This window comes from Nanorana parkeri, unplaced genomic scaffold (genome assembly GCF_000935625.1).
Source record: "Nanorana parkeri isolate BGI_ZX_2015 unplaced genomic scaffold, ASM93562v1 scaffold85, whole genome shotgun sequence".
NCBI classification, from domain to species: domain Eukaryota; kingdom Metazoa; phylum Chordata; class Amphibia; order Anura; family Dicroglossidae; genus Nanorana; species Nanorana parkeri.
The window spans coordinates 1,987,791-2,005,327 of NW_017306353.1; positions in this window are offsets into that span (position 1 = coordinate 1,987,791).

The following is a 17,537-nucleotide window of genomic DNA, read 5'->3' on the forward strand; positions in this document are numbered from 1 at the left end:
AACAAGACAGCTTTTCATGAAATGTGCCTTTAGTGGGTGAGCTAAGCTCAGGTACCTCTTGAAGCTTTATGGAACTTGCCATAGTGGTCACAGAGTATTGAAAAACAGTGTTAAAGTTGAAGTAATGTACAGGAGCTGAGCTGATCTAAGCACTCTGTTCAAGCTACAGTTTGCATACTGACCAATAACTTTCAATTTTAATGTTAAAGCAAACTTGAAAAAATAAAAAGTAGTAACATTCTTACTAATATGCCAAAGCAGGCACCACCAGGTAGCTGCACATCTACTCAGCTGTGCTTTTGAACATCTGGGAGCCACAAATCGCAGGGGTGCTTTGTATGAAAATGTCAACCATGCTTCTTGGATAAGAGACTGGCCTCACCTTCTGCATCTTACCATTGGCCAATAAGGCTTCCCATCACAGTGATGGCCGAATAATAAGACAAAGAAAGTGGTAGGTTTTGTGACCAGGTTCCAACCTAAGATTTGAGGATATGAGGTGCTCTGTAGCACAGCTGAAAAGATATGCGGCCAAACTAGGAAAACTATAGCTACATTTTTGTGACTTCAGGCACACTTTAAAAAGAATGTATTGGAAGAAATTATACCTGTTAAAGACACAACTTGCATCCTCCTACAATAGCTGCCATTCTACCAGTCCTGGTTGCATAGTATACCCTTGGCTGTGACATCACAAAACTCAACAGATTCAGCTTCACTCCTCTGGAACTTGGAAGTCGTATGATGGTTTCTACCACTAGAAGATGGATGGAGCTTCTTAAACAAGAGTCATGTTTGAATTTAACCTACTGCAACTTCTATTTTCACATTCCTCCAATGCAACCATAGACATTTTATTCCTGATCAATTTCAAACTCTATTTGCTCTACCATCTTTACCATTCTTTACTATTTTGTTTCATCATCATAAGCAAGCAGTATGCACCTGTAAAACAACCTGAACACTTTGTCTTATATAAAACTGATTTACATTTGGAAGGCTTACACTTGGCAAGCACATACATTTTTAAATCATATCCCATCAACCTTTAGCTATACTCTTTAATAATTTAAGAACCTCCTGAGGGTAAAATAGAAACAAAAACAACTGAATAGCAGCCGTGTAGCTGAAAGCTGCAGGGTCGTGGCACAAAATATAAAGAGGGGCCCTCGTATTTCCTACTAGCTTTTAAGAGTCCTAATCCTTCCTTGGGCAACTAATTATTAATATAATACAATAAATGGGAAATAGCTCTAGCTTTGTTAGTAAGCCTTATAAGCCTACTATAAGCTAAAACATAGTAACAGAGTGCTAAAACCGATGTGAAGAAAAGAGAAATGCAGATTTTTTTGCTGTAAAGAATATAATGTAAGCACCCAGTAGCAAAAAGGGGCACCATGGTTTTAACGTAGATCTCATGGGCCCAATGAAGTCACAACCTCTATATTTTCTATTGTCACACGCTACTTTACATAATTCATAAACCTTTCTGAATGTCCTTCTAGTTGTTTGACCATAGTAGAATATCATGGAGTTTGTAGCAGAGTTTAATGCCCTTTTTACCTACATACCCTTCTTTCCTTTCTAGAATCTAATAATCTAATCTGCTTATAATTTTTCTGATATTTAACTACCTGATGTTCCAGGCTATGTCAGGCTGTTGAACTTGAAAGAGAAAATCGACGGATTAATCGTTAATTTCCGCACCCCTAGTCATTTTGAATTGGATTAAAGGACTTTCAAACAGAGAAACTGATTGGCTGGAAGGCGTCATAAATCTGTTATTAGCAGTTTAGGTGACGCAATAGCTTGGGAGTGTAAAAGATGTTGAAGAGACCCCACCAATACCTTATGCCTAACTACGGTACATACAAATACAGAGTAAAGGTATCTAAATACACATTAATCAGACTGGTGTTTTTAAGCAACCTCCAACACAACTGGAAAGTTGGAGACTGTGTTGTCCCCTGAGAGGCCTAGCTGCTCTCCTTCCCTGACCTTGACATTAGCCAAGGTCCTGGTAGAGGCCGGGCAAACCTCATACGATCTGCAAAGACTGTCCCTCTGGAGCATGCAGCCTTTAATGTTCAGCATGGCAGTGGAGAGGAATTGAAAAATAAAGCCAGCCTGATTTATGGGTATTTAGACAGGTTTTTTTTAGTATGCTTATCTGTCTAGGTAGGGGGCAGTAACAGGGTCTCTTTAAGCTTAGTGGATAGCTTAAATTTGCTTTTGCATCGTCTGATGCATTAGGACAAGTCATACTTCTCCTATCTGCATTCTCCCATTAAAATAATCCTGCTGGGAAATTAAAGTGTATGTAAAGGCAAAGCTTTTAAAAAAAAAATGTTTGGATAGCGAGGGGAGGGATTTACATACTCTGTCAAGTTTTTTATTGCTGTCTGTGTCCCCCCACTGGAAAGATTCACCCTCTACATTTGTGGAGGGCAGGGGTTTCCTCCAGAGGTGGAGGAAATCTTCCAGTGAGGACACCTATTCTGGGGACAACTGTTTAGTAGAGTATTACTCAAACTCGGGAGAGATTTTTTTCATTCCTGTTGCATCTCCGGAAGATAATAAGGGAAATCTCTGCAATGGGACACAGATGGCAAAAAAATAACCTGATTAGGTTTCCTGTGCTATCCAAAACTAAAAAAATGTTTGGCTATATATATATAACTTAAAAGAGAACTATGGCCAAACCTTTTTTGGCTGTAGTTCTCTTTAGAGTCACAGGAGGACATTTACAAGGTGTGATCAAAAAATATGGTGAATTTGTCTGCCGAGTGCCATCCAGTGGAAAGGCGGAGATCTTATATACGAGAAGTGGTGCATTGAACCTTAGTAACTTTGTGTGACAAGTTTCAACTTGTTTGGTGCAATCAGTTGGTTGTGAGCTACGGTTGAAAAAGGTTTGTTTAAAAGTGTTCCGTAAATCATGAATCACGAACAATTACACATCGTTCCTGTTACAGCAATTTCTGTCACATAAAAACATTACAGTGTGTCCTAATCCACCTTATTCACTTGGCACAGTACGACTTCTAGCTCTCCACCAAAGTCAAAATGACCATGAAAGGTAAATGTTTGGAATCGATTCAGGACATTGAGGCAGCCATGATAGTGCTACTAAAGACACTTATAAAAGAGGACTTCCAGAACTGCTTCAGAAACTGGCAAGAACGATGGAATAAATATGTTTCGAAAAATATATAAAAAAAAAAAAATTACAGTAAAATATACATTGACATTAATCCCCCTCAAAATCTTCCCCTTCACTTCCAGTGAGGGGGGAGATTTTGAGGGGGATTAATGGCAATGTATATTTTACTGTAATTATTTTTTTTAAATTTAAACATTCACCATATTTTTTGTTCACACCTTGTACTGATGTCCTCCTGTGACCCAGAACTCAGCATATAGCTGGCTATTGCCAGCTATATGATGAAAGCCCAGAGCCACGCTGCAGCCAGAAAAAATCCTGACAATATTGTCGAGATCCACCCTGCTACCTGATTGACAGCTGACACTGCATCTCTAGAGGCAGAGCCAGCTGTGCCCTCCTCTGACTGTCCCTCCAATGAGCACTGAAGAAATGGAGAGGGGAGTGTGGAATCCCTGGGGTGAGCGGTGACTGACAGTCACCACTCTCTGCAGGGAGAAGATCGTGAGCTGAGGGATCAACGGTATTAGATCAATCAGTTTTCGATCTATAGAACCGACCTGTGACAGATGCAGTGTCCCGGGTCAGCTCTAACTATTGGGATGAGTGTATTTCACTCTCCACATAGTTCTCCTTTAAAGTGTATTTCTATGCTTGTAGCCAATTGGGGATAACACCTATTTTATATTTGTTACATGTTCACATTCACATAGCATAAGCTAATAAAAATATTTAAAAAATGCTTCTTGCAGTTTAAATTGCTTATACTTAGGTTAGGGTTTTAAGGATTAAAGTTTCTTCTTGCTTCTCTTTCATTGGAATGTTAAGAGGTACTATAAGGCTTGAGGGTTCTGAGATAGCTTGCCATTGTATGACAGTGAAGCTTATTAAATAAACACAGTCCTCAAATTTCAGTCTTAAGTCTTTCCATTAGGACAGATCACTGTGAAGGGGCTGAGAAAACCTGGAATCAGCCATCTAACCTGCTCTAACGAAAAATCTAAAAGGTAAGAATTTTTTTTTTTTTTTTTAAGTTATTTTTTGGTATGCTGTGTAAATAGGAACACATAACAAACATATAGAAGGATTTTCTCAAATTTAACTGCAAAAGTGGAAATACATTTTAAGGCCTCTATCGTCTTGATTACACCATGTGCAATGAGCACAAAAATGCAGCTCAATGGACATGGTGTGAACAAGCGTTCTGCGCATGCGCACCGCCATTTTGGAGTAAACCAAGATCTACTCCAAAATGGGGGCGCGCATGCGCTGGACACTCTGGTGGCCGGTCTGGCCACCGCTTGTTCAGCGTGTGAAGTCACTGTCATGTGACATCATACGCTTTGCCTCCAAGTTGGCGGCGGGCATGCGCAGAACACGCCAGCAGCCAATTTGGCCACCGGTGTGTTCTGAAAACAAATTTATTTATGCCAGAATATATTTTTAGTATATTTGGGCATATATTACATTTGTTATTTCGGATTCGGACGAACCGCCAAATCAACTGATTTTTGTTGATTTGCAGGTTCGTCCAAATCCGATGCACATGTCTAACCTTAGGTAAGCAACCCTCTTTTGAGGGTTATAGGACACCTCTATAACATTGTATATGAACATTAACTGTCACTCTAATAGATCTCAAGTCGCAGACATGGAGGCATGACTTTTTGATTGACCCTTGTATCTTGCTGCTGGAGCATAATTCAGCCTACTGCGTCCACCCAGAATTGGAATATACATTTTGAGTGAAAGGCATACATTCCATTCTCCAATCCATAGCTACCATTACTGATTGTTGAACTACAATTTCTAGCATCACCTTCCTTTAATCCCGCAGGGCTTTGCAAGCTCTGCATACAAAAGGATGATACATCATTCTTGCTTTAATTCCTTCACTGACACAGTATATTACAACAAAGTGCTTGATCATTAATTGCGGTTCCTTGCAGCTGTAAATCAGCGAAAGCCAAAGGCACATCTCCTCCCCATGTGGTAGAGATTGCAAGATAACTGGTGACAAGTTAATTAATTTGTCAACTCAAATAGTGTGTTGGAATTATGCCTCTTCATATTATGTAGCAAGAAATTGCCATTGTGCTATAGTAATTAAATGGAGTAGTTCCAACACGGGCTTAGACACCGTGTTTCTCGTCTTCCCTCTGCAGAGACCATTTGTAATTGGGAATGTGAAAGAGAATACAGACATCGCTGTACAGTGGCAATTGTGCGTTTTGTCCTGATAAGTGCAAAACATACATTTTTGTTGTTTCCAGACGTTGTAAAATCTTTTATGAATGTTAAATACGAGGCTGTTTACTCCTCAATCGCTGTCAAAGTGGAGCACCCACACATAATTAGCGGCTGGTCTTTAAAGGACCAAAGGGACAAATAAAAAGTTACTTTGCAGAAAACAATGGCTAAACGCGTTCATGAATATGCAATTAACATTTTCCAAATCTGCATAAAATCAAAGCAGAACTCCAGCCAAAAATGACAAAATAAAAATGAATAGCCCATTAAAAGACAACAAAAACAGCTTTTCCTGCAATATTCAGCTTCAGTCCAGAGATTTCCCCCTTTTTTTTCTTTTCGACTAGATGTCCTCACTCCGTTGACCATGATCCTTCAATCCAGTTCCTCGGAGCACAGGTCAATCTAGACCCGTCCCATTCTGTGACTGGACAGTAAAAGCAGAGCGGTGATAAGCTTATCTTGAATCTGCTTTCTTTCCTATCCGCATTCTCCTTGCACCACATGAACTGATTGGCTTCTTCCTCCTACAATCAAGCCCTGCTTACGAGCTTGGAGCGGTGGCTACTTTGCAACACACATGGGAGCATGAGGAACAAAATTAGCCACCCTGCAGAAGAAAGCACAGTATCAGCACCAATTGAGAGATGATTTGAGGATCTACAGCTGAGTGATACACAAATAACATAAATTTTTGTTAATAGGTAAGGTACTTGAATGTATTTTTACTATTTAAATTCTGCATTTAGTGTACTTTTAAGTAGTATATCATCACTGTAGCACCCTACTAGAAAGAGTGCTAATACATTTAGTATTGTCAGATTGTATATAGTCTGATGCTGATTTGTAGTCTGGGTTCATTTGGTTTCCCCTAAATAATCTGTCATTGCTTGCCATCTGCCTGCTGTTAGAGGTACTGCTGTGTGTACCCTGGTCACAGAACAGAGCAACTTATGAGGGATTGCTATTAGTGGATATCCTTCTCCAGCAAACGATAGCCAGTGGTGCATGCTGGAAGAGGAGATAAATACTTAGGTTGGACCATGTGAGCTCTCTCTTTCTCCCCGGGGCCCAGCCTGTGGGGTGGCTACCATGGATTGTCTAAGGTGGTTAGGCCTAAAGCCTGGGGACTAGCCATGTAATGACCCTAGAGCCTGATAGCAGCAGGTCCAGTGGTTGCTTTTGAAGACAAGGACTAGTAATGTCTGCCTCAAGTATTGCTATGTCAGGTGTTCTACCTGCTGTGCATGGAGACAGGAACCACACTCTGCAGAGCCATGGAGTCTACATCTGCCCTGATGATCCCACCCTCCACCTCTTTCCCTGAAGTTAAATAAAAGTTTCAAGCATCATATCTACAGTCTAGACATCCCTTCAATCAATTACTAAAGAGGGTGGTAAGTGCTGATGAGCAAAAGCGAGTAATATCATCCCTGGACAAGAAGAATTCAGAGTTGACTAACCCATAGCAACCGACCTCAGTACTTAAGGTGTGCTGTGGATCCATAATAGAGGTTTCTTACAGATGAAAGACAGGGAGACCCGTTATTTCATTTGTTGTAGATCACCCCTTCAGAGCCACCGGTAGTGTTAGCTTGTGCCGGGATATCGCTGACTGCGTAAGGGGGATGCTACACCACTAAAAATCAGTTACATCGGATAAAATATAATGGAGCTCAACCATTGGGACTTTTCTCAATTTTCACCTGAAAAGGCTCAATGCTTGAGCTCCATTATATTTTTATCCAATGTAATTATAATAATTATGGGAAATTACTATTTGGTAAAAGCTAAAACGGATTTATAGTCAAAACTTTTTTTTCTCGTGGTGGATTGAGTGAGGAAGAGTTAAAACCCTGTCAGTTTTATTTTTACAGGCTTTGTCCAGTTCGAGACATTCCCCTTCACTTCATATTCCAAAGAAGCAAAAGGAAATGAGAGAAAATATCTACAAAGACGTGGAATTCCTCTCGCAGGCTGGCCATACACCTATACTGTAGATTATCTGCAGATGTTCTATGGTCAGATGGGAAAAGTGCAACAGATTTCTCATTTAGTCACCAGCACTAGAGGTCAGCAGTAGTAGAGTTCCACCTTCACTCCTCATTAATCTCTTCCTCTGCAACCAACCACACTGCCTTTTGTTGCCTCCCATCTTTTATCCCTGTCCATTAAAGACACAGATCTGCCTTTGTTATAGCTCTAGTCCATGCAACAGCAACATACACAGTTGAAATACATACCAGGGAGCTGTTTTGCCAGCCAAATAGTTTTTTTGTGTAGTCAATCCTAAAATGTACCCAGCCCTGCTAGACATCACAGCCAGGTTGGTGACCTCAATTTCCTCTGCTGAAGATAAGGAACAGATTTTAGTCACCTTCTATTACCCCACCTGATTGGACGATGAAGGGGCAGTAGCAGACAGGTGAGGCCATCTCTTTTCTCCCCCCTCCTGTCAGCATGTTCCTATTCAGCACATGTGCATGCAGTAGAATCTGATTGGCTTAGGGTTCTTCCAGACAGAACTCAGCTGTATAGGGGACTACAAGAGGCTGATATCAAAACAGTTTCAGGTTCTTTGATTAGTCGCATTTAAATGAATACATGCCTGCATGTAATGGTGTTTTGTTATTTTTCTAGAGTTCAGATTTAATATTAGAAACATTGTCCCGCATGTGTGAAACTGTCTGGGGCATGAAGTTGTTCCAGAGCCCCAAATAAGCAGGAGACTGTCACATACAGCACCTAGTCAAGGGGCACATAAAGAAAGTCAAAATCCTAATAGTATAACTTTACTCAATAATCCAACTACAAGAGCAGAAAGAAGGGTTTGATACTTAACTTGAAATGAGCACTTTCCTCACTAGACGTGCTGCACAAAGGAATCATCAGAGATAGGTAATATCTTAACATGTACACCCATTTATAATTATGTATGCACTGGGACTGCCCAGTTTAATGATGTATACCCCTAATCAATTGGAGCATTTCTTTGGAGTCCTCTCCACTAAAGCTTATAAGGCAGCAGACCATCAAGATTTGTGAGTCAAGTTTTCAAACCTGCCTAATTTTAGAAGGCTATCGGACTTTCGGAGAGTAGATCGGACTTTTTAGGTTAAAATAAACTTTTCAGTCCCTAAGAAAGTAAGTCATGGTAACTTCCAAATCTGCCCCATCAACAGTTTCAAATGTTCTCCTTCTTTACCAAAAATGTGTACAATAGGCAATCTAAACAGTGCCTTTTCATCGTTTTGTCTAATGTCTGGCTAGCCCAGTGGTGGCGAACCTTGGCACTCCAGCTGTGCCAAAACTACAAATCCCAACATGCATCAGCCTCTGGGATTTATGTCTGTGGCTGTCAGATCCTTGCAATGCCTCATGGGACTTGTAGTTCCGAATCAGCTGGAGTGCCAAGGTTCGCCACCACTGGGCTAGCCGGTATCTCCATCTAACCACTCTGCCTGGCCTCTAATGTTTGTAGAGAGCAGCGACACAGGACGGTCAAATGATGAGCAGAGGTACTGTATCTTTGACTTATGGACTGTGATAGGCTGTGTTAGAGGCAAGATGGCACCCTCAATGAGGGAATCATAAAGTCTCTGAGGGCAGACTTGAGCGTTTTATTCTGTCATGCCAGACCAGAACCATGTAGGCAGCCTTTGAAGACTGCTCTCTTCAGCAGCAAAAATTGATGTGGGCTAAGCACATCTTAAATATATTATTAATTGAATAGCGACAAATTGAGGCTCTGCACTCCAAACAACATCTGAAAAAAAATTGTGTACCCGTATAATACTAAGAAATAAAAAACGTTTTTACATTACTATTACAGATGATATAATCAAAAACTGTCAACATTAAAATATAAAGAATTCCCTATAATCTGCCATAAACATATGTAAATCAATTGGGAAGACTGTAAATATGTTATACAACACAACTATATTGCCATGCAATGTAAAACCATTCTATCTTCAAAGCATACAGTATTTTAAAAATACATTCCCACCATGCAATACAAATGTCATATAGTTATTTCACATCTAAACTCGTCCCACTATATATTAGTAATAATCCACGATTGGTTGGTATCACAAATATTTGCTGACATACAGTATATTATTGTAATCCAGAAAAAGTGTATACTCAAAATGAGAAAAGTCTGTTTACACTTCTATATACGGAATTGCTTATAATTTGATGTTGATAACTTGTATTATACGTATGTAGCAGTTACAAATACTTTATTAAATTTTAATTTCTGTATATATTATTACTTAAACCTACATAGTAAATTAGTATTAATGGGTTCTGTATAAGATATGACATCACAGCAGAAATTGAGAAAATGTTTTGGCTTGCTGGTATCCATGTACATGAAGTGCCAGCACAAGGGTACATAAACACTCATGATAAGGGTGCTTGGATCAGTTGCAAGACCTTTCAGTCATCTGATTTGTCTGCACTTGCAAAAAGACACTGTTAGCTGAGACATAACATGGTGGCTTCAGAGGCAGGCTGTGGGCAAAAAGGTGGGTGCATAGTAAATCGGTGGCTGCTGTGTGTGAGGTAGGGCAGGCTGCTTCAATGACACACACAAGGGAAGTCTAAAGCATACAGATGAGGTGCATAGCAGAGGTGAGGCTTCAAAAAGATTGGTGGCTGGACAGGCTTCCATCTTCATGTGTTCCCCCCGTGCAGTTAAATAGATGATACATTTTGTTAATTTGCCACTAAGGCTGACAGTATAAAAGATCAACGTGTTTCTAGTTCTAGCCCTCATTTGTCAAAGTAAGAATGACCCTGGGGGCAATTTCCCCTCTCCACCCATGTTGTATTCTTAAAAATGTAAGTTCCATGAATGCTGCAGGCCCACACTCTGCTTTAAAGAAAAGTGTTAGGACAAGAACATTTGCTGCCCTTTAACTCCTAATACAGTTCATTTGACTATTTGGCTTGGCTTCCATTTTGTATTCAAATGTTGCTGTGATGTTTGTTGCTGTTTTTACCAAAACGGAACCAGCTAATATATAAATGCATTGTTATTTATTGAGGTCAAAGAGAAAAAAATCCAAACTGTATAAATAAAAGTTATTTTCAGACACTGGATGTGCTTATTGATTTTCAAAGACTTCAGTACACAGTGGTGCGTCCTTACATTCCAGGAGCACGTCGAGAGAAGCTGTTTATTTGTAGTAATGACTAGAAAGTTAGTGTGCCGCTCTTGGGGTATTGTGCCGTAAACAACCAAGTGATGCCGGATTTAAAGAGAAGCCACAGGCACAGATTACCTTGTAATCTTCAGCGACAGCAGTTAAAGCCCAGCTTCATCTTTCTGACGAACTGCGGACTGCAGGGGACGAAGCCAACGCGTCTTGTTAATGAGCTGCTCTCGCTGTATGCATTAGTGTTGGGTTTCGAAGCATGGAAAATAAGAGAAGCAAAAAAAAAGTATATTCCAATATTCTTCCAATGCTAAGTGCTTGGGCTGGCTGGGGATCTTCAGATGTGGGGGTGTCATATAGTAGGCGGAGGTGGCACAGCTGGCATGTAAAGCTAACAGCTAACTCACAATTTAAATATACTGTAACCACAGACATAAGCTTAAATAATAAAAAAACTAACTCTGGCTTGAAGAACACCAGGAAAAGGAAAAACAAATCTCAACATATAGTTGATAAAAAAAAGATAGCAAATGTTAAACTTTCCTATGTGAATTCATGCAGAATCAGTCTTTATGTTACTTTCTTATCATAATATCAGCTTACAACTAAAATACATCTGACAGTGGCAGTCTAACTAGCCCTCTGGCAACTCTTGCAAATGGCAGAAGGGCTGTTGTGTCTGAAGTATATTTAGGCATGTCTGTGGGTTGCATTGCCTCAAGCATCCCTGGTTTAAGTGGAAATCCAGACCATCAGCTAAATACACAAATGAAACATACTGTATATTCATGAGGGATATTGCAGCCAAAAAAGGATTCACAATTCTGTTAACCTGCAATGTGATTGAGATACTCTGGCTCAGTGACCCCTCTATATACTGTCATGCAGTTAAGCATTGCAGCCTGGTCCAGGATGCAGACCAGTCTGTGTTTTGACAATGAAGGAGCAGCTCACATAGGAAATCGTTCCTCTGTACTCCTCTGTTGAAGGCATCTTCACATCTATAATCTCCTTGAACCGCGGTGTTCCTGGGGCATGTGTCACCCAGTGTGGCCGCTGATGGTAAGTCATCACGCGCACATGACGTCATCATCACACGCACAAAATGTAATTATGCATGTGCGTGACATCATCGCATGTGAGCGTAATAACATAATTTGCACCTGTCGTCCATCTTGGTGATGGATGCGGTCAAAGAGAGGAGGGTACGTTCATCTGCCGGAAAAAGGAATGCCACCTGGTCCCCTACTCTCTCATACAGCTGTCGGGCTCTCGGTCCATGACTGAGTGCCCAACTTTTCAGAGGGGATGACACCAAATGACTGTTGGTCACTTTGGCGTCGTCACCTCCTCTGATGGTGACCTGAGGTGAGCAACCCCCCCCCCCCCCCCCCTGTGATGCCACTGTCCTTCAATGTTTCATATACCGCAGCTCTGACTGTCTTTTAGTTTCCTGTGAGAGATGTATTTTTATTCACTTTAAAGTGTGTGTTGTCCCAAACAATGAGGTTTTATATCTGTGTCGTGTTGCTCATATAAGTTTGACTAAATGTAGTTTGTCATTTTTTAAAATTTGGTTGTTGGTGCCAATTAACTGGTGATCCTCCCAATTGCCCTTGGTTCCTTTTTCCACAAATTTTTTTGTTTTTTATTGAGCATTATAAAACATACAAAATGTCAGGTAGCTCAAGAATAGGTTACAAAGTACATAGTGCGTAACATGCTTGATATTGAAGCTCACTTGAACATATTATAAGATATGTGCTCGGACAACGGTCCGACATGTGTGAAAGCGAAGTGTAAAACTGACTACGTCGACATCCCAACATACAAAGGTAGGCTTGTGGCGAAGCTTGTGCTTCTGGGGAAGGCGTAGTAACTGAAGTTGGATATCAGTAAATATTGAATTGATAGCAAGAAGGAAGAAGGGAGAGAAAGCCAGGAGGCACAGAGTAAAAGACACTGGGTATGAAGGATGGAAGAGTAGGAGGGCAAAAGAGGGGGAAACAGCAAAAGGGGAGGGAGCGACGACCTCAAGATAAGTGGGGAGTAGTTGCCGACAGTCTCATGCTAGTTGAAAGATGTTAGGGTCCATGTCTGGAAGCGCAAGTTCGCACCACGGTGACCAAACCTTCCTAAATTTGGCATAGGAGTCCGATAGTATGCTAGACAATTGTTCATTGATAAAGAAACCCTGCATACGTTGTTTGAATTCCCCAAAGGGTATCATTTGCTTTTTCCATGAATGGGCTATTGTGTGTTTTGCGGCTAAGAAGACAAAATCTACTAATTTCTGTTGAGACCGGTGGAGTTGTGGAATCTTGAGATGCACTAGGGCATGCCAGGGGTCTCTGCGAACCGTAATGCCCAATAAGGAGCAGATAAGTTTACAGACCGTCGACCAGAATCTGATTGCTGAGGGGCTGGACCACCATATATGCATAACGTTGCCTTCTGAAGTGCAACCTCGAAAGCAATTTTTGGGATAGGACGGGAGGGCACGAGCTATTCTGGCAGGAACTAGGTACCATCTAAGGAGAACTTTATATGCTGATTCTTGGGACAGGATATTGCGTGAGCATTTGGAGATGGACAACCATATAGAGGCCCAGTCCTCTGGAGACTTGGTAGAACCCAGGTCTTCATGCCATTTGGCTACATAAGTTGGGGGCGGGGAAGAGGGAGGGGCAGTCAATTGGGAATAGGGCATCGAATAAGTTTCGGGGCATAGGGATCGTTAATGCAACAGCGTTCAAAAATTTATAGCAGGAGAGGTGAAGTTTAATTTTTAAGGACAGATTGAATCCAGTATCTCAGCTGCAGATAACGAAAAAATTCCCTTGGTGGGGGATTGGAGTTAGCTACAAAGGAGTCACAGGTACGAATCCTGACACCATCAAGGAAATGGTACATCAGGGAGTACCCCTGCATAGGCCACCAGGCAAAGGTTGAGGGGGTTTCTACTGCCGGTGGAAACATTGGGTTCCCCATTACTGTGGTTAGGGGAAGGTGGGGAGAAAGCAGGTGGCTAGAGTATTTAACCGAATCCCAGACTCTTAAAAAGTGGAGAAGAAGGGGGCTTAGGTGCGCAGGCCTGGTAGAGGGGGGCAACCATAGAATGGTAGAGAGAGCGGTTGGATGGGCATTGGGCAGTTCTAGGAGGACCCACAATGGGACGTCTGCGGTGGCATGAAGAGCCACCAGTGGCGCTATTTGGGCTGCTCTATAATATGCAACAAGATTAGGGATTCCTAGACCCCCTTTAGATCGGGAAAGATATACAGTCCGTCTAGCTACCCTGGGGCGCTTATATTGCCAAATAAAGGACATGACTGAGTTTTGAAGAGATCTCAAGGCAAACATGGGAATTGGAATTGGCAGAGTCCTCAGGTAGTATAAAAGTTTAGGAAGGAAAGTCATTTTCACTGCTGAAATACAGCCATGGATAGGTCTTTCCAAGATAATAGTAGGTTTTGCCCTTGGTTCCTTTTTCAAACTGACCATGCCAAGCACAGAAGCAGATCCAGGCTGGCTTGGTACGTTTGCATCTCCAGGATCACTGCTGGGAGATACAGGACTCCATGCCAATGCATGGTATGTCTGTATTTCCCAGAGTCAGTTTTGTGGCCATGAGCTGCTGAAGAGCTCTATGCATTCTCGCACACTAGACAAAACGGTATACAATTTCAAGCCATCACACTCTTGTTACATGTTCTCTCTTAGTAAGCCCTGAAGAAGGGGGGTAGCTGTATGAACACCCAAAACGTGTTGGCTATTTCTACCCCTTAACCCTATAATGAATAAAGATTCATCTGAATTATTAAACAGAGTGTGACACATCAATTCACAATCCTGCAATTTGACACCAGAAACCAAGGAGACAGTGGAGATCCTCTGGAATGTAGAAGCTGCCTGTCCAGTAGTCAGATCACATATACTGACTCTTTCACATTATAATTGGCTAGCTAAACTAATAGGACAAACCGTGCAGGTCCAGCACTTGTAGTCCACTTCTCTCCAGAAATGTACCCAAAATTGAAGAGAAGAAGCCCTCTGTAATCTCCAAGGTGCAACTTGGAGTTTACGCAAGGCTGAGGACTTTATTCTTTTCCCTATGTGACCAATCGCCATGCACCGGCTCTGTCAAATGGGAGGAAGGGGAGTGAGTCACATGCTCTCCCTACCTGCAAGTACTGGGTATTGCACTTTCCCAGGTTAATGGTGCATCAAGGTAATGAAGGGAAGGCAAGTTTGAGTAGCTGGGGAGGTTACCATGGGTGAAGCCCAGGTTCACTTTAAAGTACCCACACACTCCAAGCTTATCTGTGTGCACTGGTTACATACTCCAAACTACTGCATCTTGTACACTGTGCTGTATGCTGAATGCTTCACGCTTCCCCATCACCTACACTGTGCTGTAGTTTATATTCTTCACACTGCTACTCTCTCTATACTGTGCTGTACATTGTCTACTCTACACTGCGCACTGCACTGACCATTACAAACTACATACTGCTTGATCCTGTACACTGTGCCGTTCATTATATACATAAAGAAGACCTCCATGATTTTTTTAATGAACCCTTTTAGTGGGGCTACGCCTGAACTGCAAGGGTTAAGTGCTCGTTTTTGTCTAGGTGCTAAAGTAACAAAGATATACTCACCCGAAGCTCTGAGCAAGCCAGCTGTCATGGCAATCCCTCCAGCCTGACTGCTCCTCCGATGCAGCATTGTAATCTTCATCAGCTTCCTCACGTCTATAAACAGTTTTTATATCTGATGATTTACATAACCTTAGACTAATACAGAGGAGGGAGGGAGACGTTGGAAGGACTGATCTAAGAAGAAGCTGGCTCGGAGCTTTGGGTAAGTATAACTTGTTTTATACTTACCCTAAGCTCCAAGCAGTTAACCCTTGCAAAGTGGGGGTAGCTCCACTACAAGGGTTAATAAAAAATTCCCTGGAGTTCTTCTTTAATATCATTCAGATGTGTACATTGTACTTAGTTGTAGAGCTCAATAAAACATACAATATGTACTTTCAAATACAATCTTTTCACACAGTATAATGTTTGATGCAGTTCTCTCTAGAAACTAAACAATGAAAACACCCTCTAGATTTACATACATTAAAGACAGTGTGAACTCTAAGGTATTGTTGTAAATGTAGAGCGTGGGAGAGAGAAAGAATGCATATGTCCCGCTCATATTTAAAGCGCAATAGAAGTGTCTAGGAAAACTGTGTAAATAAATTCAGGGTGTTACTTTTCTTGTCCTCGTAAAGATCCCTCAGCATCACTCGAAATGTGTGTGCCCCAGCAGTAGGCACCTGATAAAAGACTGCTGTGATCTGTGTGAAAGCAGCAGTCTCTCTGCAGAGGTCTGAGTTGCCTCCTGCCTTAGTCAGGGGATTGCAGAGCTATAGTTGTGACTAAGCCCCCATTACAATGTGTGAACCTTTTTTAGGCATTTTTGAAGTGTTTTTTATGGCATTGTTTTGGCCAATGGGAAGCAGTATGATCTGAGACATACTATGTCATCATCATCCTCCATCTGCTTCCTGGTTCTTCTGTGTTGTTGTGGTATCTTGTGTTGTTGGACCTTCCAGTCCGGGAAAACTTCACACCAGATTACTTCCCAGGCCCTTTACCACTTGCCATGGTCCTTGTAATAGGCATCAGTGGGGTTGTAGAGGTTCTCACCAGGCTGATGAAAGTCTCCACATCCAGCATGGACCCTCCAGTACCCTCCATGTTGATCATACGCCTTAGGTTATTAGGAGGAGACTACTTTTTGGGTGCCAGAATGCACTAAAACACTTGTGTTATTATTTTTCAGGCACTCCCATTCACATCTATGTGGTCATAAATGTACAATCTTGCTCGATAAAAAGCCACATCATTGAAAATAATGGGAAACTTCATGTTGAGTGTTGTTACTGTAGCGCTCACCCCCGAAAGAGCGGCTGAATTACCGGGTATTTATATCCCCCTACACCAATGTACCGCCCAAATCGTGGATCCACAGCACACCAACACACCTTTGAACAGTTTTATAGCAGATTTAATGATAACACAATATATGAAGGCAAATGAGGCAATAGTAAGCCCAACAATCACATGAAAGAATATTTAGCAGCAGGCTAAGACACTCTGCAACTCAATAACTGCAGCTATCTGCTGCCAGCACAGACTGTATGAGAGGCTGGTTGTCTCAAAGCGTTTCCCTTGAATGGGGAGTATGTGCCTTTAAGGTCTCCCTTTAACAATGTCCGACCCTACCTAGACTACCGTCCAGTAGTAGAGTCCTAGGCTAGCCAACGTTGGGGCCCATACTGTAATGCAGATATGAAAAACAGATTGTCACTGTGGCAAAAGGCCTCTCACCGGTCCCAAGATCAGTTTGAAGAGATGAAGTCTGCTAGCAGAAATCCGGCATCCCCTTTCTCTCTAATCGAATCTTACGGAGAGGGTGATGTCATCTGGGTCTCTTGTAGGAGGTCTCCACTCACTGGCGGTCGACTCCGTCTGGCTCTGCTCTCTCTCTTCTGGGCTGGCTGGATCACCCTGATGGCTGATGTAACTGGGCCTCACTTCATGCACTCGATCGAGACCTTTCCGGCTAAGCAAACTCAGGTCAGTCTCCGCTGCACAGAGCCTGTGTTTCCCTGTATGTCAGCAGTGACCACACAGCTCTGTTGCACACAGTCTTAACCCCCACAGGGTTACACAGGTCTGTCCTCTTCAGATGACTGTCCCAGACTGAGCGAGTACAGCAGCCACCGCCCCTAAGTCTCCTCCTCTCTCCTGCACAGCCTCCTGGGAGTTGCAGTTTCAGAGATCACTCTTGCCAATGTTCCAGTCTCTGCTCTGCACTCCAACCCCCATAAGTTTCCGCCTCCAGGACACACTGAGCCAATTAACTGTTCGCAGTCAGGAACATGAATCACTGTAATAGCA